The 25,806-nt window shown below is 46.7% G+C and overlaps 1 protein-coding gene across 1 annotated transcript in view; it reads right to left on the bottom strand.

Moving 5' to 3' along the window:
* Positions 1-4,146: 4,146 nt before the first annotated feature.
* Positions 4,147-25,806, bottom strand: part of MFAP3 (microfibril associated protein 3) — a 66,558-nt gene continuing 44,898 nt past the window's right edge. The window contains exons 4-6 of the transcript XR_009518928.1: positions 9,396-9,619; positions 8,853-8,971; positions 4,147-4,351 (exon numbers count right to left, since the gene is read on the bottom strand). The gene's annotated coding sequence lies outside the window, so the exon portion shown is untranslated. The remainder of the gene's footprint in view (positions 4,352-8,852; positions 8,972-9,395; positions 9,620-25,806) is intronic.

The raw sequence follows: 25,806 nt of genomic DNA on the forward strand, positions 1-25,806 counted from the left end.
ACACTAGATGTCACAGGAGGAAGGAAAGACCCAGACTCAGAGAGGGAGGGAGGTGCAGGGAGGAGGGGGCATGAATGAGCAGGCCAAGCCCCTGCCCACTCCTGGTCCTGTTTCTCGAGCCATCGGTCCAACCCACACTAGGAGGAGGGAAGAAATGGGCTTTAAATGACCAGAATGTTTGGCATCTGCTGAAGTGATCATCATCAAGTGGGTAAGATGATGGATCTGACTGGGTACAACTAGAGGCAGAAATAGAAGGAAAAAAAGCCATTTCGTGTTAATGGCCCAATATGTCAGTTACTTGTCCGTTGTATCAAGGAATTTTCCAAACAATCATATAAGGCAGTTACTGTTATTATTGCAGTTTTTGAGGAGAGGGAACCAAGGATCCGGGAGAGGAAGGAACTTAAAACCACACAGCTAACAGGTAGCTGGGCTGGGAGTTGAACTCTCACTGTTGGGCTCTAAAGCCAATTCTCTAAATAGCACTGTCCCCAGAGGGGAGCCTCAGCCGGCACTCCCAGCTGCTCTCGGAGTGAACCCAGTGAGGGGACCTCAGCACCTGCCCAGACATCTTATCGTATTTTCAGATGGCTGTTGTAATAACAACTTAGGTTTTTAAAGGTTTTTACGGTTAACACGCACTATAGTCATTCCATAAGCATTTATGAGGCTGCTACCACTCACTGTGCTGAGCACCCCCTAGCTTCTCTGAGAGGAGGGCTCAGCAGGCAATTCTTTTCAACTGTCTTCTGCATATGAGGGAAGGGGAACACAGAAAGACTATGACTTGCCTAAGGTCACAGAGACCTGGGACCACCACGGCCACCAAGCATTTCCTGAGCGCTCAGTACGTGTCAGGCACTGTGCTAAGTGCTCGACATGGTCCTATGGGGCTTGAGGATTCCTCCTGTCCAGTACTCTTTTCACTGCCCCAGCTGGCCTCCCCCATTCCCACTCCTGATCCCCACTTTCCTGCATGGAGCCAATGCTTCTCTGGCCAAAGGACTGATTTCCTGGCTTGGGGAAGGCCCTGTAACAGGGAGTCTGTGAGTCTCAGAGAAAAGCAGAGAATTTGGCTTCCTTCCCCGGTGCCAGCTCATCATACCAACTGACCTGCTGCAGGAGAAGAGAAGGCGCTGGTAGTTCAAAGCATGGGCCCTTGATTAATTTCTCATCCTCTATAAATAAGTGAATAAAGGCACATTCTGCACGCACTGCTTCGACGCCTCCTATGGGCCTTTTATTGCTCTCTACACCTTGTTACTCACTGGCCTTGGGACGTCAGACTTACTTCCAGCCAGACTGTCAAACTCCTTAGCTTGGCAGGTGTGCCCCTTATTCACCCCCTACACCCAACCTAGGCTCCTGCTCACCTGACTTCTCTCTGGACTCACCAGTTGCCTACACTGCCCTGCTTTTCTGGCAGTCCATCATGACAGAGCAGCTAAGCATGTCGGCTTGTATGGGTTCAAATCCCAGCTCTGTCACTTCTTGGCTTTGTGACCATATGGGTAAATTATTTAACTTCTGCAGTCCTCGGTTTCTTGATATATAGAATAGGGATGATGAAAATAGTGTGTATCCTGGAATTAACGTCCTAGTTGGGAATCAGACACTAAATAGGCAGACAGTCACACATACAAGAATTTCAGTCAGTGATGAGTAGCGTGATGGAGAGTGAGAGAGTGAGGCCAAGGAGGGCTTCTCTGAAGAGGTGACCTTTGAGCTAAGACATTAAGGATGAGAAAGAGCTGATTCAAAGAGGATCTGAGGGCAGAGAAGGAACAGGGAGTGTGACTCTGGGCAAGTTCTCTGAGGGCTGGGGAGAGGTTGGCTGGAGGGGTCCCTGGTGCTAGGGGATGGGTGGGAAGGTGCGCCAGGCCTCTCACAAGGCACATATTAAGGGGAGATGGGGTCTGAAAGGCTGGGTTAAGTGGCTAAAGCCCAGGGGTGAGAGAAGAGAAAAGAGACATTGGTGGGGGACTCTGATGCCATCACGAGGCCCACACTCAAGTCTCTAGGGGCTGGCTCTTTGAGCCCTTCCAGCCTCCTGGGCCAGTGAGGAGTGGAGAGGAGGTGGCAGGTCCTGCTTTCGTCACCACAGGTCCCCCATCTTCTCTTCCCCTTTCCTAAAGTGAAACACTGTCCAGAGAGGTCTGGTGTCAGCCATGTACACAGCAGTATGTGGGCTCTCCAAACAAGGCAACACAAAAGGCACTGACTTGTCGTTTTGGCCAGTAGTGGGGGTGTAAATACTCCCACCACGGCTGATTTTTTTTGTGCTTCCAGCATAATGTGTGATTGTGGAGTTGGGAGGTGAGGCACAAGATCGGCCCCCATGTGCAGGTGGGCACTGGCTCCAGCTCACCCCTGCATTCACACCCAAGGAACAATGAGCAGGGTTTAGGAAGCACTTACCATGTGTCAGGCCCAGTGGTAAGCCCTTCATATATACTAACCCACAGCAACTCTATGAGGCAGGAGCTGTTAATATTCCCATTACACAGATGAGAAATGCAGTCACAGATGAGCTTGGTAACCTGCCCAAAGTCACACAGGCAACGATGGAGCTGAGATTAAACTGCAGTATAACTTACAGGAAAGTGAGCGAATCCTAAGCACACTGCTCAGTGGAGTTTTAGGTATGTATACCATATGTGAGCAGATCATGATAGGGAACATTTCCAGTCCCAGCTGGCTCTTTTTATCACTCTTGTCTTTGATACTCTCCCTCCAGGATAACCACCATTTTTGACTTTTATCACCATAGATTTGCTTTGTCTGTGCTTGAATTTTTTTTTCTTTTTTTTTTTTCTGGCTGCGTCATGCAGCATGTGGGATCTTAGTACCCCAACCAGGGATCGAACCCGTGCCCCCTGCAGTGGAAGAGCAGAATCCTAACCACTGGACCGCCAGGGAAGTCCCCAGTCTGTGCTTGGATTTTATGCAACTGGAATCATTCATTACATAATCTTTTTGTGTCTTGGCTTCTTTCTCTCCAATGTCATTGCTTCATCCATGTCGTTGCGTGTTTCAGAAGTTTGTTCTTTTGAACTGTCGTATGCTTTTCTGCAGTGTGTGAGTATGTACGATGTATCTGTCCATTCTCCTGTGGATGGTCTCTAGGCTTGTTTCTGCAGAGCGTGCTCATAATCACTATGACATACTGCCACTCAAGTATGGATGCACTCCCTGACTCTTCCTGTCTCTGGGGGATTTGCAGGATTAGCATGTGGGTTGAGTGGTATCACAGGATGTATTACTTTCTGATTGTAGCCTATAACAAATCACCACAAACTTAGTGTCTTAATGCAACACAGAGTTATTACTTTACAGTTCTGGACGTCAGGAGTCTAAAATAGGCTGGCAGCTATGGTTCTTCTGGAGGCTGTAGGGGGACAATCCCTTGCTTTGCCTTTTCCAACCTCTGGAGGCTGCCTGGGTCCATCTCTGCTTCTGTCATCACATCTCCTCTTACTCTGACCCTCCTGCCTCCCTCTCGTAAGGACACTTGTGATTACACTGGACCCATCCAGATAACCCAGGATAATCTCCCCATCTCAAGATCCTAACTTAATCACATCTGCAAAGTCTTGCCATGTCAGGTAGCATATTCACAGGTTCTGGGGTTAGGACATGGACGTATTTGGGGGGCCATTATTGTGCCTCACACACTGGACTCTCCTGATGTAACGGTAAGACCCTGGTGTGGGAATCAGGAACCCAGGGTCCTGGTCTGGCCCCTGGGTTGACTTACTGTGGATAGTAAGTCTGACTTACTGGACTTTTGGCAGATACATTGAATAAAACGAAGGGCTACGATGTGATCCATTTCACAGGCGCCTCCCAGCCTCCACGTTCTAGGACTCAATACATAAGCTTTAGGCTTGGGGCTCTATCTAGCCACCCCTTTCATCTGTGTGTGCCGATTTCTTCCCACCCCCAGGGCAAAGGGAGCACACCTTCTGAGAAGACCTGGGAGGCCTGCAGCGGATTCCCCACTGTCCCTCCCTTCCCCTTCCTTTCTATCATGTGACCCCTGGGCCTTTTATCCAGAATGACTCTGAAAGCCTGCTATTGATTTTCCTGTCACTTCAGGTCATACACTCCCACCCGTCATCTTCCTTTAAGCGAAAGTTTGAAAACACAATTTGGAAAAAAAGAAAAAAAAAAGATCACCCACGTGATTTCAGGGGCTGGGCTGATGGAGCAGCCCTTCCAGGAGGCTGGGTGTGAAGTGCTTGGAGGAAGTAATAGAGACGCCCTTCAAGACTCCGTTCTGACATGAGCTGAGCTGTTCCTTCATTTGCAGTTGACGGCTGTTCTAGTCGTGGGCTCCCAGCAGTTACTGAAAAGAGAAAGTGGGAGAGCAAATCATTTTCATGATTGCCATACAGGAAGCCTACTTTGCTGAAAGTGAACCAGCCGCCTGTTGGGTCTTCATATTTTCTACTAGCCGAGTATTTGCTCTTTCCTAGCTGGCACCTTGTGGCCGATCATCTCCTCCATCTCTTCTCTCATTGATACAGTCATTAGTGAGCATCTACTTTTTCTGCTTTGCATGGTAACTAGGGCATATGCTTTAAAGTCAGATGGTCATTCCTTCAAAAAATGTTTACTGGGCGCCTACTTTATGCTGGGCACGTAACCAGGCACTGGGGACAAAATGACAAGCAAAACGGATATGGGGCCTGTCCCCAAGGAGCTTATACTGATGGAGGAGACAGAAGGGAACTGCATAATCCCACAATATATTGAATTACAAAATGTGGCAAATGCCATGAACCAAAAGTCAGGGAAGCTATGAGAGCAAATTCCAAGAGGGCATGAACTAGTTTAAGGGTTAGGAGAGGCTGCACTGGGTGGAAAATGGGGGCATAATGGAGACAAAGGAATCTGTTCAGATGAAGCCCTGAGGCAGAAAGAAGCTGGGTAAGTTTGAGGACTTTGGAGGAGTGTAGACGGTGAAGGGTGAGGGAAGGAGAGCAACACATAATGGGGAGTTTTGAATTTATTAATGCTGTAATAAAGTCTGTAAACTGGTTGACTTTCAGTGTCCTAACCCATAAAATGTGTATAGAAATACCTTCCTTGCAGAGTGGCTTTAAGGATTCACTGAGATAAAATATGCCATTTTAAGATAAAGTGCTTAGCCCAGAACTTGGTCTATTGCAGTCCTGGAATAAATGGCAGCAACTAGTTTTATGACTGGGCAAGGTGCACCGCTGCTGGGAGCTGGGGACAGCAATGAATCAGCTTTGGTCCTTGCCTTCAAGCAGCTTCTAACATCGCTGAGGGGATCAGCAATATCTAGTCTGCAAGTGTGCCATAGCTTCTCCGCCGACAGGGCTCAGAGGAGGGAAGGCTGACTCCAGTGGGGAGTAAGGGAAGGCTGCTTGAGGGGGAGGCATCTAGATGCCCAGCACATAATTCTGGTCAGGCGGGAAAGCAAAGGAAAGCGAGGACCATCTTCACCTCCCTGGGAGCATCTGGGATGTGGAGAGGGAAACAGCTGCGTTTCCTTCCCTCCTGCCGAAGTGAAGGAACTCAGAGGTGCTGCTCCTCTTATTAATCCAGCTGTGAGCATTTTTTAGACCATCGTGAGCCCCTGAGGAATGAGGTGCAGAGCCTCTGAACAACATCATTAAAATGCTTCCCAAGATGAAACTCAAGCCGAGCAGGTGAGAATCTAACGGCAGAACCAGCACCAAGCGATGTAGCTCGGAACGCGAGGCAGGGAATGGTTCCTGTCTAGCTCTGTGCCAACCGTCTTGGACAAGTCCCCTCACCTATGGGTCTTGGTTTTCTCACCTGTAAAATGAAATGATTGCTGTAGATGATGACATTTGTTCTTCTGACATTCTATGTCTCCAAAAGGCTACATTATTGCTTTGGTAAGATTCTGGGGACGATTCCTATCAAGAACAAAGGGGAAAATGGAGGCAACTCCCCAGTGATTCTCACTGCCTCTCAACACATTGGTACTGGAAAATCCACACATGTGCAACCTAAGTGAGTTTGGGAGCCTAAAATACATCTGGCAAGCTAAATAATTTCCTCACTTCATTTTCCTAATCTAGTCCTAGCATTGATATTTCTAAGCAATATGTGACCACAAGCAAGTCACTTAACCTTTCCAAGGGTCTGTTTCCCCTTCTTAAAATGCAGACCTCCGACTGAATCATCTCCTTGGGCCCCTTCAGCTCTCATTTTCTCTGTCTTTTTCATTCATGGCTTTGATCCTTGTGCAGGTCAGTTATCTCTAGCAACAAGTGAGAGGTGGAAAAAGAAACTCAGGTGGGCTACCATCTCCCTGAACCTCAGTGTTGTGATCTGAATAAACTTAACATGTTTAAGGGTGTCTTTTCTAGACCAGCAGGGTAGCAAAGTAGTTATAAGCATGGGCTTTCAGGCAGGCAGTCTGGAATCAAATCTGGTCTCTATCACTTACAACCTGTGTGGCCTTGAGCAAGTGCCAATCAACATGAAGCATGGATAGTTCTATTTAGGCAGAAAAGCAAGAAGTCTCAGTTTCCTTATCTGTAAAATGGGAGCAAAGAGAATGCCTGCTGCTTAGAGTCATTGTGAGGAATAAATACACAGTGCTTTCCAAATTTCTATCATACAGTAAGATAACACATAGTTTCTCTGATAAATGGGCAAATGACGCTTGGTCCTGAGATTAGGGACACGTGGAGCAGTGGGGATTGAGGCCAAATGCGTCAGTTTACTGCAGCTGACTGTAACACTGTAGGTCTCAGTGTTGCCAGATCTGATTTTTTTCTTTTTCAAGAGAAACCAGAAATCTGGATTTTTATGTGAGATTGCCTAATCTTAAAATACTGGCTCACATTTATTTTTTTAAACATGCAAATAAGACATGGCTGCTGCCAGGATGTGGCCCACAGTTTTTCAGTTGGTAACCTCAGTTTGTAACCATTAAGTGCTCAATGAAGGATGGGGAAAACCCCGGTCATCTTATTTAGCACTCTCAAGCACTCTCAACCACCCAGTTTTACAGGTATGGAAACTGAGGCCAAGGCTAAGAAAAGTGAAATGACTTGCCCAATGTTGCACGCCTTTATTATGTTAAAGATGGGACTCTAACTCAGGTCTTTTGACACTTAGTTTGGTGCCCTTTTGCCAAGTCACAGGAATCCTTCTAGAAACTCACAGCCTGGATGGTGAGCTGCCCTGGAGCCACAATCCTTGCTTTTCTCCCATGTCTTTTCCTGCAGTGCTTACAGATAACTGTGTTTTGAGATGATGCACAGAACCTCTACCTATGTGCCTGCGTAACACCCACAGTCCAACAGTGGCTCAGATCGGGGCAGGGGTGATTCCGAGTGTTCGCAGCTGTTCCCCTCACTCCATGCCTCCCGTCTCTGCCCACTTTCCCTGAGATCAGCTACAAAATGAGTTTTAGTTGGAATGTATCTTTTTAAAAGGTTACAGGACAAAATAATCCTTGATGCAATATAATTATAAAATATAATCTCATTTGTGGTTAAATCCTCGAGCTTCAGCACATTTTAAGCTAAAAATGGATAGTTTTATTTTTAATAAAAACAAGATTAGCAAATGAAAATCTACTATAATTCCTATTAGAAAGCTCTAAAGCATTGCTGCCTCTGATTGAGCTTCCAGACGCCCTCCCCACCATCCACATCCCCTGAGGCATCCTCCTCTCTGGGGAGCCTGATAGATGTACCCACATTGCCTTCTGAAACCTCCCTCTTGGGCCCCAGTTCTCAACCTTCATTTCCTTCACTTTAAATTCTAGTGCAAACCAGCTCAGCCCTCCATCAGCATCCCTCGGCTCTGACAGGCTCTCTGCCCATCGGGAAGTCCGCTCCGCTCCATTCTAAGAGTCTTGTTAGGGGTGACTGGGATGTGTACCATTGGCAAATCGCTTCTGGAAACGAGTGTCCCACTTTGACGGGAGATGGAGCAGGGACAATCCCGCTGGGGGACTGCCATGGTTTATCAGCCTTCGTCCCAACTCTGTGTTCTTAACTGGGGTTTTCATAATCTCCTTTCCCTCAGTTGCTTCCTCTCAAAGGTATTTGCATTTAAACAAGAGTTTGCTCCCCTGCTGATTATTTTCCCCCACTTTGATTCCATTGCAAAAGCAGCCAGAGTTGCCCGGGCGTGCTGGTGTCTGGATGGGCTGCATGGTAACAGCTGGGTGTAAACTTCGCCTCTTCCTTTTGCAGGTACGGTTGGCAGAGTAAGCACATTTAGGAGAAATTTCCAGGAAGTGAAAAGGGAACTATTTGTCACCTCTGAGTCTCCTGGGCCTGCTTCAAAAGCCTCTGGTAACATTTCTCAGAGAGAAATATTACCCTCTAGGTAATATTTTAAAATATTACCCTCTAGGTAACATTTTAAAGCCAAGAGCACATGATCCTACCCAGGGAGAATGGTGCAAAGAGCAGGAAAAAGGGGTTCCAGGGTCTCCTTGACACTGACCCATGGCATGACCTTGACCAGACAGGTGATCTCTGGTTAACTTGGGTGCTCTTACACTGTGCTGGGTGGAGGAGAAGCCTCTGAGGCTGAACTCCAGGACCCTCTTCCCTGTGGGGCTTAGCTCACCTTGCATTTAGCAGAGTTCAGCATATTAAACACACAAGCTTTGGTGTCAGACATAGCTGGGTCCAAAACCCAGATGCATTCCACACACACTTGTGACTTTAGACAAATAGCTTAACTGTTTGAAGCCTCGGCTTCACCATGGGGTAAAGTTGGGCTGTAGTAGATGGGATTGTTGTTCTTGATTCTTCACACCCTCGGTCTTCCATGTGACCTTGCAGGGCACACATGTGCACAGGAATATATTTTCTTACCTTATGGATGTTGGGCTTCGCCATATAACTTGCTTGGGCCAACGGAACGATAAGGACTTGGTGTGAGCAGAGGCCATAAATGTGCTTCCAAGGTTTGGCTTCGTTCTTGCATCTATGACCTACCATGGAAAGAACACGAACATTATAGTGTCTTGTCTAAGGAAAATGAGGACACAGGTGGAACAGACTAGAGACCATCAACAGCCTGGAGACTACCTATGGCTTGAAGCTGAGCCCCTCCCAAACTGGCCTGTAGACTCAGAAACTAGAGCATGAAATGCTCTTTAATATAAACCGTTGGGTTTTGAGGGGTAGTTTGTTATGCACAAACTACCATGGTTGTGGCCATAGCTGACTGATACAGAGAAGTTACAACACTGAGGATTAACTGAGAATATGCATGTGTTACCTGGCTGCTGGCATCTCCGTATACCACTGCTTTGTTCAGTCTGCACTACTCCCAAGGAACTCAACTTCAAACACGTGTGTAAGTGCGTACAAACGTATAGATGATCTAAAGAGCAAGTCAATATTTTTTCTTACCATAGTTTTTCCTCCTCTTAATGCAGTGCCAAGTAGACAGCGAGCTTTCAATAAATGGTGACCACGATGAAAATGATGATAACTCTGGCGAGGGCCATCTCTGTGCACTTTAGTTGGGGTGCGCTTGGCATTGTACCCCAGGAATCTTCTTGGTAGACTCTTCTAGCTTGTTTCTTAAACACCCGAACTCATGGATATGTTTCATTTGCAGCTCTTGGTCTGACCTTAAGAGTAATAATAATCCATAACTTCTAAGGAGCATTTTAGAGCTTATGAAATGAGTTACAATTCATTCATTCAGCATTCATTTATTGAAATTTTATTTTTAAAATGCCCACTAGACGCCAGGCATTGCCTAAAGTGCTGGGAAAACAGCAGTGACCAAGACTGGGGAAGCCTGTGCCCTCATGGGACTTGTGTTCCAGGCAGGAAGGACCACACAACTGAACAATTAATTAACTTAATATTCTAAACAAATATTTAAAAGTACATATTTTACAAGCAAATAATTAAATAAGAGCTTAATTAAACAGACTGTGGTAAGTGCAACAGAGAAAACAGAACAGGATTGAGTGACAGGGAAGGATTGAGGGCACTTTTTAGATGGGTTATCAGGGCCAGTGACTGCAAAGGGACAGGAGTCCAGGTGTTTAGCTAGAGTATGGAGGTGACATATTTTATCTTGGAATCTTATAACAACCTTGCCACGTACCTATTCTTATTTCTCTCACCCCTCCTCTCCTTTTTCCAGTGAGGAACCCATGGCTCAGAGAAATCAGATACCATGCCCCACGTAGCAGAGGAAGGAACTAGGACTTAAAATCAGTTGTTTGGAGGTTACCCAGAAGGCACCGGGCAGCAGAAGACCTCAGATGAGGATGTCAGGAATCTAGGTGAATGCCTCGCCCACCCTAACCCCCAGCTCCCACGTTGGGGATATGACCTTCTTTAAGGCAGTGTCATTGATGACCCCCGACCCACCTGCCCAGTGTTACCAGCCAATACACCCAGCAGGAGGAAGGCAATCCTCACCAGTCCTTCCCTAAGAGAGACAGCTGGGAGCCTGGAGCAGCACACACTGCCTGGTCCACTGTGGCAGCCAAAGATGCCAGCTGTCACCTGGCAGCCTTTGGATGATGCAGTGATTCAGGGGAGCGCCACTGCTAACTCAATCACACCTCCCTGCCACAGGTGGCAGCCACAGACCCACAGCATGAGCACTGAGGGAGGGCCTTCACTTCCAGACGCAGAACCAGTGATGCGCGGGGGCGCCAGGCAGTCTGGTTCCCACGTGCAGCCTAGCACACACGCTCTTCTCCGTCTTTGGCTTCTGAGCTCAGGATTCCATAGATATAATGTCTCTGAGTTTACCACCACTCGAAATTCATCAGTAGTACCTGCTGTCTAAAATTTTCCTTATGGAAAAATGGAGGCACAGACCAGGCAATGACTTACTCATAGTCACTTGCAATTATGAGTTCTGGCTAGACTAGGGACCCTTCTAAGTCTTGGTCTTCAACCAAGTGTTGAGTATCTGCTATGTGCCGGGTGCTGTACTAAATGCTGATGAGCTCACGTCTTCTGAGAAAGAAAGAAACATGAACAGTTATGAGTGTTATTTACCTTAGAAGGGATGTGATAGGAATAGGTGTGGGTGACCTCTGGGGGTCCCCAAAGTAGGGAATCTACACTTCTGCAGTGGTAGAGAGGGGAGGCCGGTGGGTGGGGTCTTGAAGGGCTAATGCAAAGGTCATGCTTGAGCTTTCTCCTGCTCTTTCTAGTAAAAGATATTCAAATTTTCCATTTGCATAAACTCATTTTATTAAAAGTAAAAAAATTCACTTATTTATTTTTAGCTTCAGTTTTGTTTAAATATGAATATGTAGTTATGAAGAAAGCGTTATCATCAAAGCTGTGTGAATTTTAGCAGATCCTCAAGCCTCTCTGTGCCTCAGTTTCTTCAAAGGGGGCTTGGGAAGACTGAATGAGTTAAAATATACACAGTGGTTAGAACGAGGCCTTACACTGTATGCTGTGATTCTTGCCTTCCTTCCCAGAGGACACCATCAGGTGGAAACTGGGTATGAATGAGCCACGGCAGCAACCCAGGCGCCTGCAGTTTCCGAATCCTGCCCCTGAAAGCTGCAGGAGCCACGTCCAGCCTCGGTGAGCTGGGGTCTGTGGACGCAGCCCATGCCATGGTTAATCTGCAATGCTGCTGGGAGGATTGCTGTGGGATATCATTTGGGTATAGGAACGTGAGGCTTATTATTTCTCAAAAGACAACCACATGGCCTGTGGGTTTGTTTTCCAACATTTATTTCGTTTGCTAAAACACGCAAACAAACAAAAAGTCCACACTGCAAAGCACTGAGAGGCGAGACGCATGTTTAGGCAAATCAGGAGACAGTAACAATCCATCACAGCCAGATTCAAAGCCTGCTGCGCTTGTGACTGGGCTTGGGGAGGCTCTGCACAGAAACTCCATGCTTATTTGGGTCTCAGGTCTTTGGTATTTGCCGGCATCACGTGGGAGGGGCTGGCAAAGACAGGAACAAGTTAGCTGTGATTGGAAGTTTGGATTTCAGAACGGAGCAGTAGCTGGGAACTTAGAGCTGAAATCTCACTCCCAAGGAGGCTCTAGTGCACTAAAAACCCACCAAGAAACATCTGGGGTGGGAGGATCAACAGGCAGTTGATCCCAGGTATTGGGGGTGGCTGCATACAAGGTGATATGGGAAGCAACCCGTGTTTGTCTGGCACTCAGGATACAGAGCGTCTCCAAGTTCTCACAGCCTGAGGGAGGCAGGAGGAAGCTCACTATCTGGGATATGCCAAGGCGAAATGAGCTCGAAACTCAGTTGTGGTACCCACTAGAGAACAGTGGACGCTGCAGCTGCTCTGCTTCTGTGACTTCAAGGATGTCACTGTTCCTCCTCCTTCCCCAGGATTTTGTCTGCCAGGGAAGTCCCCCACCTACAGCTACCCTTCAAAACCCTGCTTTGGACTTGCTAGATGAATCATGTCACTGCTCAAACACCTTCAACAACTGCCCCAAACATACAGAATAGAGTCCAAACTCTAAACTCAGCACCCAAGGCGGCTTACCCTGATATGGCCCATAAGGGCCACTCCTTCCTCTATTCCATGTTTTAACCACAGCATACATGCTCACTGCAAATGAACCCCTATTTACTATCTCTGGGCCTTTGCTGATGCTATTTCCTCTGCCTGAAGGCCTTCCTTGTTCTTTCCTCATCCTAATCACGTCACTTATTAGACAAGAGTTTATTTGCTTGGTGTGTCTGTTATGTGGCAGAGACTATTCTGATGCTGTTTGAAATGGCCAGACTGCAAAAAAGGCCACAAATTCTTCCCCTCCTTGAATCCACGTCCCCTCACCTATAACCCTGCGTGCCCTCCCGTTCTGACTCTGGGTTCATCCATGTGATTAGTTTTGGCCAATGGGATATTACCAAATGGGATGCAAGCAAAGGCCTGAAAAGTGCTTGTACTCATTTTGTTTCTCTTGGAAACCTTCTGCTTCTGTGTGAATGAGCCGGGGCTAGCCTGCTGGAAGCCGAGAGACCTTGTGAATCAGAAATGATGGCTCAACCAAGGGCCCTAGACCGGTCAGCCCCAAGCAGACCGTGTGTCTGTTCACAGATGCATGAGTGAGCCCAAACTGCCAACCACAAAATCCTGTACTAAATAAATAGTCGTTGTTTTAAGTAACACTTTTCAGGTGGTTTCTTAAACACAATAGATACCTAATGCAGCCATCAATGGGTCTTATCAGTCTAATCTCTTACCCCTTCTGTTGGTGCTAGCAACCTGCTTTTATAGTGATAAACATCCTCCTTCATTCTAAGTTAGATGCTTCTGGTGAAGTTAGTCTACCTGCTCCTCTGACTGCAGGACTGTCAATCAGTGTATCTCTGGCCACCAGGATGGGCACATGGCTCCAATGGTCTAATAAGACTCAGATCTGGGATTTCTGTTGAAATTCCTGAAACAATAATGCTCTTTTTCCAGCACGGTGGCTAAGCCAGGAGAAGGTCAGCCTCGAGTGCTCACACAGCTCCCACAGAAAAGAGAAGGACCAAGAGACGGAGAGTGAGTCCTGCCGACATGGGTCCCTGGATCAGCCTGTGCCTACAGTTCCATCTCTCCCTGGTTTTTTTTTTTTTTTGGTTACATAAGCCAGAAAAGAAAAAAAAATCCTCTACTTCTGTTTAAGCCAGTATGAGTGGGATCTCTGTCATTTACAGCCCCAAATTTCTGACTGATGCATTCCTCAAATGCTACCTTCTCCAAAAAAACTTTACTTCATCTCCTGGCAAGAACGGAGGTTTCTAAAGATTTTTGCACATAGTCAAGAACAGTAACTTCAAGTCGGACAGACTTGACCTACAGTGACCACAGGGTTTGCATTAGAGACGAGCACGTGACCCACGACAGACCAGTGGGTGTCATTTCTGGAACTTTTACTAGAACTGTTAAGGAAGAGAAGTTCTTTCTCTATTGACATTGCCAGACTAGAAGAATGAAGCCAGGAGTTTGTAGCCTCCATCTTGCAACCAAGAGGAAAATCCTATCTGGGGTGACGGCAACACAGAGGGAAAGGAAAAGCCAAGGCAGGAGATGGACAGTGTCATCTTTGAGCCCCTCTATCCAGCTGAACTTGAAGACCAACTTACCCCTAGACCTTTTAGTTACTTGAGCCAATATCTTCCCTTTCTTATTTAAGCTGGTCATAGTTGGGTTTCTGTCACCGAAAGAGTCCTAAAGGACCTCTCTCAGCCTCAGGTTTGTCCTCTGCTAAATAAGGTTTAACGGTACCTCTCCCACACATGTAAGATGTCTAGCACAGCGCTGGCCCAGAGTGGGAGCTCCGCACTGGTAATGGTCCTCCTTCCTCTGAGCTCTGGGAGTGAGGGTAGTATCCCCCTCTCTCTGCAAGCAGCAGCTTCTCCTCTGTTGGCCAGCTGATTGGAAATTGCCCAGAAGGCCAACAGCCTTCTTTCCTTGTTGCAAATGGTATCATTTCATCTGGGTGGATGCAGGAGCTCAGTGGAGTGTATATTTGTCCCTGATCTCTGGTTTTTGATTGCCACCCGGCATGTGCCCAGCAGGCAGCCTGCTGTCTTCTATGTACCACAGCCAGATGATAAATCTTTGATTTTTGCTCTTCTCTGCTTCTTGGGAATAATGGGTCCATAATGAATTGCATCCACAAGAATAGCTGTAATTGTAACAGTGCCACAGAGATGGAGCCGGCAGATCAGCCTGTCCCACGAAATGTGCCTACCTCGTTCCAATCACTTTCTTTGAAATGGCTACCAACTTTGTTTTTCCATCTCAAACTTTTAATAAGCAGTGGGTTTTCTGTGGAAAGAGGAGAATGAAAGCTATATATCTGGGAGGTTTAATTCTTGGTTTGTTTGTTTTATTCCCTTGTCAGTACAATTTCCCTTAGAATTTGGTCTCGGGGGTAGGGGGGAAACCTTTGGCTCCCAAATATCTTAGCCACGCTGGCATTGTGTCAAAGAACTGACACCTCCCTGATATCTAGAGATGCGGAATCACTTGTACCCTATCCGAGGTGTTGATAACTGGTATTCTTATGGAAATCTCAGAGGAGATCTCAAAGATTGCAATGTGCACAGATCTCAATCTCAAAGAGATGAGTGGTTGCGGGGTGGGGTGCAGGGCTGCAAAGATTGGTAAAGAGGGGACGCCCCTGTCTATCCTGGGCTGTTTCCTGACAGCATGTCTTCTTGGAAGTTCACAGCCATCTTGACTCTCTGAGATGCTGGGGTCCAAATGTAACCAAATGATGAGCAGTAAAGAGTCAGGATGGTAAATATGACTTTCTAACGTTCAACTGGAATTGTAGGTAAACATAAGAAGAATCAGTATTAATTATATTTAGCAGCTATTAGTACTGTATACTTGCTAGATGCCAGGCCAAGTACTCAGTATCAATTTTATCACTTAATCCTTACAACAACCCAGTAAGTTAGGTACTATTATTGCCCTGATATTTTAGTCAAGAAAACTGGAACTTGAAAAGAAAAATGACTTGACCCAGGGCAGAGGCTGAGTTTTGACCTCATAACCCACCTTTTAGCTACTATGTTAGGCCTAGTGAACGTGCTCAAGACTGCATTCTAGGGGACTTCCCTGACGGTCCAGCGGTTAAGGCGCGGCACTTCCACTGTAGGGGGCAAGGGTTCGATCCCTGGTCGGGGGGGAGAAAAAAAGACTGCATTCTAGAAGACCCAGGAAGGTCAGCCTCCAGCTCACCGGGTGACTTAGGGCAAGCAAAATTTCTCATCTGGGTTTTGAATTCTCCAGGTAAATTAGTGGATCGGCTCTAAATCCTCCAATGGGCCAGGTAGCCTTGGTTCAGGGGTCGGCCCCCTATCATTGGATGTAAGCTTGAGTCATAGCCAGGGAAGTCCACGGCAACAAAGTCACAGAGGGGATTCAATCACAGGACGGCGAGATGGGTCGCCATGACCTTTACGGTTCTCTCTCCTATGAGAGTCTGATGCCAATATGTTTTTTCATCTATTTTTAAATCTAAGAGGCCAGCATTTGTGTTCCCTGAAGCTTGGCCGTGCCGATTGCAAGGCAGTTCTATTTGCCTGCTGTATTTTGCTCTGGTGGCTCAGCAGGAGGCGGGGAGGAGGCGCCCATCCACTCAGCCCTCCTCCTGAAGCCTTTGCTTGGCCGAGCATGGGAGACTGGGTGGGAGGGCACCAAGATAATTGCTCAGAATACGTTTGCTGCTGGTGCTCCCGTTGTCTCTGCAGGCACCACATTTCCCCGTCCCTAGCAGGGTTCTCACTGGGTTGAACGCTGAATGCCCATTAGGGAAGCTTGTCACTTTCTCATTTGCGGGAAATGTCCGACACAGAAGGGCAGGTACCACTTAAAATGTCAAGGCAGCAGTGCAACTGGCAGGTAAATTTCTGCGTAAAAATCCTCTTTCTGCTTTAGAGCAAGGAGATTATGTAAGATTCTTTGACAGCCGTCAGACAGGAGGACTGCCTTCAGCCAGAGAGGAAGAGGTAAACAATCTCAGGAATCCAGCCAGTTCTTTCACCAGTTGAAGATTCCAGTGCGGGCTGCCTCCACACTCACACTTCCAGTCTTCGTACAAGGCACCCTGTTCCCCTCCCAAAGCCCCTTTCCATGTCCACCGTTGATCAACACCTCCACTATCACTACCTCTCTTCCACCTCCACTGCCACGTCCTTTTGGAATAATGTCCTAACTTATCTTCCTCCCTCTAACTTCTCTGTATGACAATCCATTCTGTAGGGAGCTGCCATTTGAAGACTACTGAAGGGGAATTCTGAGCAGCAGCTTCCCAGCATATGAAATTTCCAAGGCTTCTTGAGTGTTTACAGAAAACAAGCAACACCTCTACTGCCCAATCTCCAAGCCTAACACTTTTTGTGTGCTTACTACGTGATGCCAGGAACTATGCTAGGCACTTCGTGCATTAATTCGTCTTTCACAACAGCCCTGTGAGGTGGGTATTAACAGCCTCATGTTACAGCTGAGTAAACTGAGGCTGGGAATTAAACAACCTGCCTAAGATCTCCCAGTTTTTAAGTGCCTAACCCAGATCGAAACTGAAGTGGTCTGCATTTCCCCCCTCTTTTATTACTACTTTTAATAGACTTTACTTTTTTGAGTAGTTTTAGGCTTATAGAAAAATGGGAGTGCCAAGTATAGAGAGTTCCCATATGCCCCATTATCTTTGTCCCTCCCCCAACAGTTTCGCCTATTATTAGCATCTTGCATTGGTGTGGTACATTTGATGAGCCAATATTGATACATGGTTACTAACTATAGTCCATAGTTTACCTCAGGGTTCACTCTTGGTGTTGTACATTCTATGGGTTTTGACAAACATATAATGACATGTATCCACTATTACAGTATCAAAAGGATAGTTTCACTGCCCTAAGAATCCCCTGCACTCCACCCATTTATTCTCCCCCACCCAACTCTTGGCAATTACTGATATTTTTACTGTCTCCAACTGCAGACCGAGCTGCCCAGAGGCCCTCAGTAGTTTCTAGCTTCTTTCACTCCCTGGAACAATCATGCAGGGCAGGATTCAACAAAGCCAGACCCCACCATCGCCAGCATTGGTGGCAAGGGCTTCTTCCCCTGATTAGGCCTGGTTCTCATTGGGCTTGTGGGTAAAAACTCAGGATCTGTTTGCCTGTCTTCACAGACTCGGCAGGTGGCTGGGGGTGGAGAGATGGGACTGAGAGTTTCATCAGCAGAGTCAGAGAATTCAGCACATGGGGCAGGTGATGGAATGTGGCAGCAAAGGGCTGTTGGCTCATGGGCTTGCTCATGCTGTGATGGGGTAGCTAATGCTTATTGTACCTGCCTGTGGCAAACATACCTGTAGCCTGTCCTTCAGAAAAGTGCCCCCCCCAACCAATTATGTAGTGCAGCTTTTCTGAATCTTTAGTATGCATGTGGATTTCCTGGGCATCTTGTTAAAATGCAGATTCTAATTCAGTAGGTCTCAGGCGAGGCCTGATAGTCTGCATTTCTAGCAAGTTCCCAGGTGATGCTGAGAGTAGCAAGGATGTAGGAAACAGAAAATGAATTCATATTGGGCTCATTGCCTGTTTTGTCATTGGGCTTGCTGCCTAATTTCCTTAAAACTCTGATTATTTCTTATGCTTCAGAGAAACACTTGTACCTGGCTGAGTTCGATCCTAAGTTCCACCATTAAATAGGGACATTTACAACCTCAGTGTGCTCAGATGAAGGCACCTGGGATGGATAATGAGGCCAATTATTCAATAACCAATTTAGTCTTTCAGTAAATATCTGTCAAGCTCCTAGAATGTGCTAGACACTGTCCTCTTGGGACTTTGGGCTAGCAGCCAAAGGCACCAAAACTAAGCAAACAATCAAAGTAATTTCAAGTTGTGATAAATTCATGGAAGGACACTAACAAAGGCCTAAGCTGGAGACTAATGAGGGGGAAGGGAGTATTTTAGAATAAGTGGTTGCACGGGTTTCCTGTTGCTGATATAACAAATCAACGCAAACAGTGGCTGAAAACAACACAAATGTATTCTCTTACGGTTATGGATGTGAAGTTCTAAATCAGTCGCACAGAGCTAAGGTCAAGGTGTCTGGGGGCTGCTTCTGGAGGTGCTAGGGGAGAATGTTTCCTTGCCTTACCAGCTTCTAGAGGTTACCCACCTTCCTTGGCTCAGGACCCTTTCCTGGAACCAGGCCAACCTCTGTGTGGGCCCACCAAAATAATCCAGGATAATCTCCCCATCTCAAGATCCTTAATCAGGGAATCCCCTGGTGGTCCACTGGTTAGGACCCTGCGCTTTCACTGCCGAGGGCCCAGGTTCAATCCCTGGTCGGGGAACTAAGACCCTGCAAGCCACTCAGCGTGGCCAAAAAAATTCCTTAATCACACCTGCAAAGTCCCTTTTGCCGTGTCAGGTAACGTGTTGACGGGTTCCAGGGATTGGGATGTGGACATCTTGTGTGGGGTGGGGGGAGTAGGCATTATTCTGCCTACCACGGGGTCAAGAAAGCCTCCCTGGGGAAATAACATTCAAGCTAAAGACTGAGCACAAGTCAGAAATGAGAAGAGTAGAAGGAACAGCTTTCTGGATGGAGCCAACAGCGAGGGCAAAGACCCCGAGGAGAGAGCTTTTTAAGTCCAAGCACTGGAGAGAGCCCTGGGGTGTGGGAGCACAGGGAGTAGACAGGATGAGGGCGTAGCAGATGGCAGGGGTTGGGCCCGTGGGCCCCGCGGGCTATTATGAGGACTTTGGATTTTACTCCAAGTGTGGTCAGGAGCCACTGGAAAGTCGAAGCCTGCTGCTAATGTGATCTTATTCGTGTCCAAAGGGGCGATGGTTTCTCAGCTGCAGCCCACGCTTGCCTTGTAGAAATGTGCCACACAGCCCAGTGTGCCCAGCTCTTCTGACTTCTCAGGCAAAGCTGGAAATCTGGATACTTTTAATGTCAAACTCCCTATTTTATATTACTGACAATATATTGGAAAATTAAAAAAACACACATACAAGTAAGAGTTGGCTGAGACCTGCCAGGCCACCATCTCTGAAGAAGTTCTGCTACCTACTCACTGCATGACCTGGAGTGAAATATGGAAACTTCGGGGCTTCAGGTTCCCAGTCTGTACAGTGGAGAGAATACTGGTGGCTATTACAGAGGGTTGAATGGATGCAAAGTCTATTAATGAGAGAATCCATATAAAATACTTAGTACCGTGCCTGGAAGCATTCAGTATATACGTACCCATGTATGTAAGTTTTTTAATTTGAGGGGATTAGATGAAGGTTTGAAATAGATGACCTTTAAAATTGCTTCTGGCTCTGAGATTCTAGGATGATAAAAGAGTCCTGAGTTGCCTTCCTTCACCTGGATTTAATTTCCTTACCCAGTATGCTTCACACAGAATGCATGGTTGATAAGATGACAGCAGGCTCCAAGACAACTATGCTTGACAGCAAAAACCACTGTGTTCAGGAAAAAGGCCCCTGTTGCTGATTACGCACAATACCAAGGAGTAGGAGCCCCAGCAATCAAGCCCCAGCATCTGCTCAATGTTCTCAAGAGTTTTGGAATTAACACTTCCTGAGCTTCTGAAACTCCAAATGTGGTTCCTTTTTTCTTTTTTTTTAAATTGAAGTCTAGTTGATTTACACTATTGTGTTAGTTTTAGGTGTACAGCCTAGTGATTCAGTATTTTTCAAATTATATTCCATTAAAATGTATTACAAGATGATGGGTATAATTCCCTGTGCTATATAGTATATCTCTGTTGCTTATCTATTTTATATATAGTAGTTTGCACCTGTTAATCCCATACCCTTAATTTGTCCCTTCCTCCTTCTCTCTCCCCTTTGGTAACCACAAGTTTGTTTTCTATATAGGTGAGTCTGTTTCGGTTTTGCATATACATTCATTTGTATTATTTTTTAGATTCCACATGGAAGTGATATCATACATTATTTGTCTTTCTCTGTCTGACTTATTTCACTAAGCATAATATTCTCTAGGTCCATCCATGTGGCTGTAAATGGCAGTATTTCCTTTTCTATGGCTGAGTAACATTCTATTTTATTTATATATATATATATGCCATATCGTCTTAATCCAATTGTCTGTGGATGGGCACCTGGGATGCTGGGTGCCCTTCTTTCTACTCAGGGGAGTAAAATCTGGGGAGGGCATAGGCGAGTACACGTCACTGTCTCTAGACAGGTGAACCTGAAGATTGAAGGCTTTTGCTCAGGAGGGCCTCCTCCCAGGACCACATCAAATATCTCCCCACCCTCAGGACTGTACCCAGAAAGGCACAGAGCAGAGTCAGGGCAAGCCTGATGCCAGGCAGAGATGCCATGGCTCCAGGGAGGAGCGCTGGTCACCAGAGGATGTGGCAGGTTTGAATTTTATCAGTAAGATCAATGTTTGTAAATGGCAATGACAAATAAATTGCACAGCTTCTTGGAATACTATCCAAGGACACTTCAGCATACATTTACACACTCACACAGAACTTTAATTTCTTTATCAAGTTTCACCAGCAGCTTGGAGTTGGGAAGATAAAGAGCCATGCCTGATCACCAACACATCTCTCTCTAATTGAACTCCCCCAACAGGAGGCTGCAGTCACAGTGGTAGGCTGGGAGGTCTACCTGAATCTCTGAATCACAACTTTTAGTGTCTCTAGGGTGGGTAAAATGCTCCAACTGTGCCACTTTAGGGGGACCAGGTGAGGGAACTGCCCAGCACTGTACAGATGGAGGGCACGGATTCTGACACTACTCGGGTCCTGGGCTGCAGTTCTTTTGCCTCAGCCTGGTGTTCAAGGCTGTTTGTTAAGGCTCTTTGTTTGCAAGCCCAGACTGACTCAGGCTAACGGCTAACTCAGGCCCAAAGGGGGCCTAATGGAAGACTGTGGGGCTGACAGAATAAAAAACAAAACAAAACAAAACAAAAAAGGGCTGAGACCTTGGACAGGGCCGGCAAAGGCAGCTCTGAGATCCAGGGCAGAAATGAACATGAACTCACTCCCTGGGGACACCATCTGGTGAGTTGGTGCAATGGTTTTCAGTCTCTGTGTCATTCTGCTCATGGATTGAAATCCCTGAGAGACTCTTATGGTGTAGGTCAGCTCTCTCCTGCCCAGTGTGTGTCGGGACTGACAGGCCCGCCAGTCTGCATGCTATGGGGAAGCAGGTTTCCCCAAAGAAATATTGATGTACTGCTACCAGAAAAAAAAGGATGAAGGCAGGCAGAGACAGCAGCTGTCTGCACAAAGGCCCTGCATGAAGAGGTTCCAGCCACCCTACTGGCCTACTTCCCAAGACTCCCAGCACATGCTGTCCCCTCTTCTTTACCATATTCCCCATTTCTTCTGGTTTGTGTCCTGCTCACTCTGGGATGCCCTTCCTGCCTACCTCTGTATGTTCCCCAAGCCCATATCATGGAAAGGGAACCTCTTCCTGGTCCCTGCCTATTGTGCATCAGGGTTTGGGTTCAACTGGCTGTGGGTTAAGAAACAGGCTTTACTGGGGAAATGGAAGACTTACATAGCTAGTGCTTCCATACCCCACAGAGAGAAGCCACTGAGGGGCCCATAGCTAAGGTGTGATTTCCAGCAGGGAAAAACTGCCCCCTGCTCTTCTCCCATTTATAGGGCAAAAGTGAGAAAACAGCCTTGGTAGAGGAACACACAGGCTACTTTGTGCCATTAGTCCACACGTGGGGTGCCAACCACTTATAGGAATAGTCTGGGATACTAGCTACCCTGCACTTGAACTTGGGGTCCGTAGAAAGTTAGAGTTCTCCTTACCAGATGAAGGAAACCATCAGTTCTGTGGGGAGCTGAGTTTGGGTGCAGCCCCTTTGGTTGTGTGGATGGGGAGTGATCCTGGTCCTAATTAGCTTGTTTCTAGGCAACACATGTACCCAACTCCAAAGCCACTCCTTTTATAGTTCTTTCACAGGTCCACACTCTTAACTTCCAAACCCCACAAACTAGACAGCTCTCATTTCTCTAAACCCTTTGATGAGGTTGCCTTGAGGATTTGTCCTCTTTTTCCTGTTTCCATCTTTACTCATCCCTGCCCAGGTTCACTCCCTTGATTTTATTTTGTTTTATTTTATTTTAATTTTTTTGCAGTACGCGGGCCTCTCACTGTTGCGGCCTCTCCCGTTGCGGAGCACAGGCTCCGGACGCGCAGGCTCAGCGGCCATGGCTCATGGGCCCAGCTGCTCCGCGGCATGTGGGATCTTCCCGGACCGGGGCACGAACCCGTGTCGCCTGCATTGGCAGGCGGACTCTCAACCACTGCGCCACCAGGGAAGCCCTCCCTTGATTTTAAATGTCCATATCCCTGTCTCCTCTACCAAACTGTCATCTCTTCAAGGGCCTCTCCCATATGTCTCTTATCTTTGCATTCCTGTCACTAATTGGAAGCTTGACCCAAAGAATCCCTCCTTACAAATATAGGGTTGACAAACAAATGGTTTCAACTGCAAGATAGAAAACTACTCAGATATGAGATGAAGATGGATCATTCAGAGCAGCTCCCTAGAAACACAAGGCAGTGGCATGAATGACACCACCACCAGGAATGGACTAATGGGGAGAAAGCCCGTATGGCGTTGGTGGGGGGGCGGGTGGTAGAGCTGGTGTTGGTAAAAACGTTGATTCCTTCGACAAATATTTTTTGAGCATCTACCACACCTCAGGTACCAGGAAAATCTGTGGAATACACCAGTGAATAAGGCATTTAGGGTCCCCACCATGATAGAGGTAAACGTATATTCTTCAACTTCCTCTAAACCCTGAGAGTGAATTTTCTTTGCTTCGCTAAATTCTTAATACTCCAAGATAAACTGGGCTCTACTTAGATCCATATTTACTGGTGCATGGCAGTGAATCAGAGGGAAAACTGGACCCAAAAGTTCCCTGTATCTGTTAAGAATTTAAAAAAGAAAGAAAAGAAAAGAAAAAAGAACTCCCTCCCCCTCTCTCCCTCTCTCTCTCTCCTTTTATCCCCATACGTTCAAATGGTCACAGGCAAGCTGAGTCAAGATTTGGCCTGCTCAGCCCTATTATTATGCCAGAGACACAGCAGGGGGTGGCATTGTTTTGACAAACTTAAATGGCTTCAAAACCCGAATGGCTTAAATGTAAAATGCTGTCTCTGTGAGCTGTCACTCAGAAATCGCTCCAAGCATTGATCTGGGGAGAGAGAGGATGAATCAATGGTTGGATAGGGAGAGGTCTGCCTTTCAAGTCCATGCTTCTCTTTCTTGCTATCTCTGGCCTTGGAGAGGGATGGGGGAGAGAAGGCATTGGGTTATTTTGAAAACCTTGCCTTAATCACAAGGAATAAACCTTAGAGATTTAAAAGTACAGGACCCTCATTCTACAGATACTATGAATGAGGAGCCTTATTACTGACTTTCCTGGTCAGTTCCCCACTCACCTCACCTTTTACGCTCACTGGGATTAAGGAGCCCAGAAGGAGAGGAAGCTCCTTTTCCTCCTGGGTCACTGACATATATAGAGGGGAAAACTGAGGGTTATACAAATGTCTGAAACAACTCAATTGGTTAGTTTAGGAATATGGTTCCTGTGTGACAGACAAATGCACATCGAAGTCACAGCTGTTTGAATGAAGACGAAGAACTGCAATTGATTGAATGATTATACTGTTTAAAAGCCTAGACTTAGGGACTTCCAGGGCGGTCCAGTGGTTAAGACTTCGCCAGGGGGGTGTGGGTTCGATCCCGGGTTGGGGAGCTAAGGTTCCACATGGCTTGGGGCCAAAACATAAAACAGAAGCAATGTTGTAACAAATTCAATAAAGACTTTAAAAATGGACCACATCAAAAAATCTTAAAAAAAAAAAAAGCCTAGACTTAGTCTTCATGTCTCAGGCTCAGGACTGGCTCCTCTAGAATAGCTTTCTGTGCCCCACTCAGCCAGAATTTGGCACTTCGTATATACACCCGCCCCACTTATACTTCTGAAAAAGCACTTGCTGAAGCAGCTGAGGTTGTTTGCAAGCACTGTCCATTGTTTGTTAGTCTATCTCCTTGTGGACAAAGAGACCATCTTATTCTCTTCTATATCCTTAGCACTTAGTAAGTATTCAGTAAATGTCTCAAGAATGAAGGAACAAACACCTGATTACATGCACCCCATATTATGGTAGTTATGAGAGAAAGAGACGGAAAGGGGTTGCCTAGTTCTGAGAGTTAGAAGGGAACAGGAAGATTGAAAACGGGAAAAAGAAAAAGGAGAAGATAATAAAAGAGAGGGACAGGGGCTTCCCTGGTGGCACAGCGGTTGAGAGTCCGCCTGCCGATGCAGGGGACACGGGTTCGTGTCCCGGTCCGGGAAGATCCCACATGCCGCGGAGCGGCTGGGCCCGTGAGCCATGGCCGCTGAGCCTGCGCGTCCAGAGCCTGTGCTCCGCAACGGGAGAGGCCGCAACAGTGAGAGGCCTGCGTACTGAAAAGAAAAAAAAAAAAAAAAAAAAAAGAGAGGGACAGAAGGTAAGTTTCCAGGAGGGAGACACAAACTTAGAAGGCAGGAGCTCAGTGGCTTTGAGTCAGATTCCAGGAAAACATTGATCAGATCCTGCCGTTCCCTGGGGTTTATGGCTGAGAGTGGATTCCTGTTACCAATTCTCTCTGAAGTGCTAATTAGAAGATTAGCCATTGTTCAGAGCTCTTTCGCCACTCTTTATCTTCCCCAGTTGCACTCTGAAGGGGACAGCTTCAGGAGAAGTAATTTTCTGTACTGCAGCCTAAAAGCCAGAATACTATGGGAGCTGGATGAAACCAGATTTGAGCTGGCTCACGGGGGTCTTCTTTGTCTCTCTGGTTGAAAGCAATGTTTTTTGCATCTACTCTGATCGTCCACAGAACTGGATTTCATAACCCCTACCCAACCACATCTGTCACACACACAAAAAAACAAAAAAACAAAAAAGAACTGCAGAGAAAGGCAGAGGATGAGAAAGGGAGTTTTGGGGTCCCTATCTCCCATTTATTGAACTCTGACTGTGTGCCAGGCACCAGCCTCAGCAAGTTACATGAATTGTCTCACTTAATCCTCACCTGTGGGGTAGGGAATTTTATTATTCCCATTTACAGATGAGGGAACTGAAGCTGAGAATAAATAACTTGCCCAAGATCAGATATCTGGTCCCCATTACAGCCCAGATTTGAGACTAGGATGGTCTGACTCCAGAACCCACTCCCTTCACCATGATGTTGCTGAACTCCACCCACCAGGAGGCACACAATTACTGGTGGGTATGGCATGATGGTGGTGGTGGTGATG

This window comes from Delphinus delphis, chromosome 3 (genome assembly GCF_949987515.2).
Source record: "Delphinus delphis chromosome 3, mDelDel1.2, whole genome shotgun sequence".
In the NCBI taxonomy this organism is placed as follows: domain Eukaryota; kingdom Metazoa; phylum Chordata; class Mammalia; order Artiodactyla; family Delphinidae; genus Delphinus; species Delphinus delphis.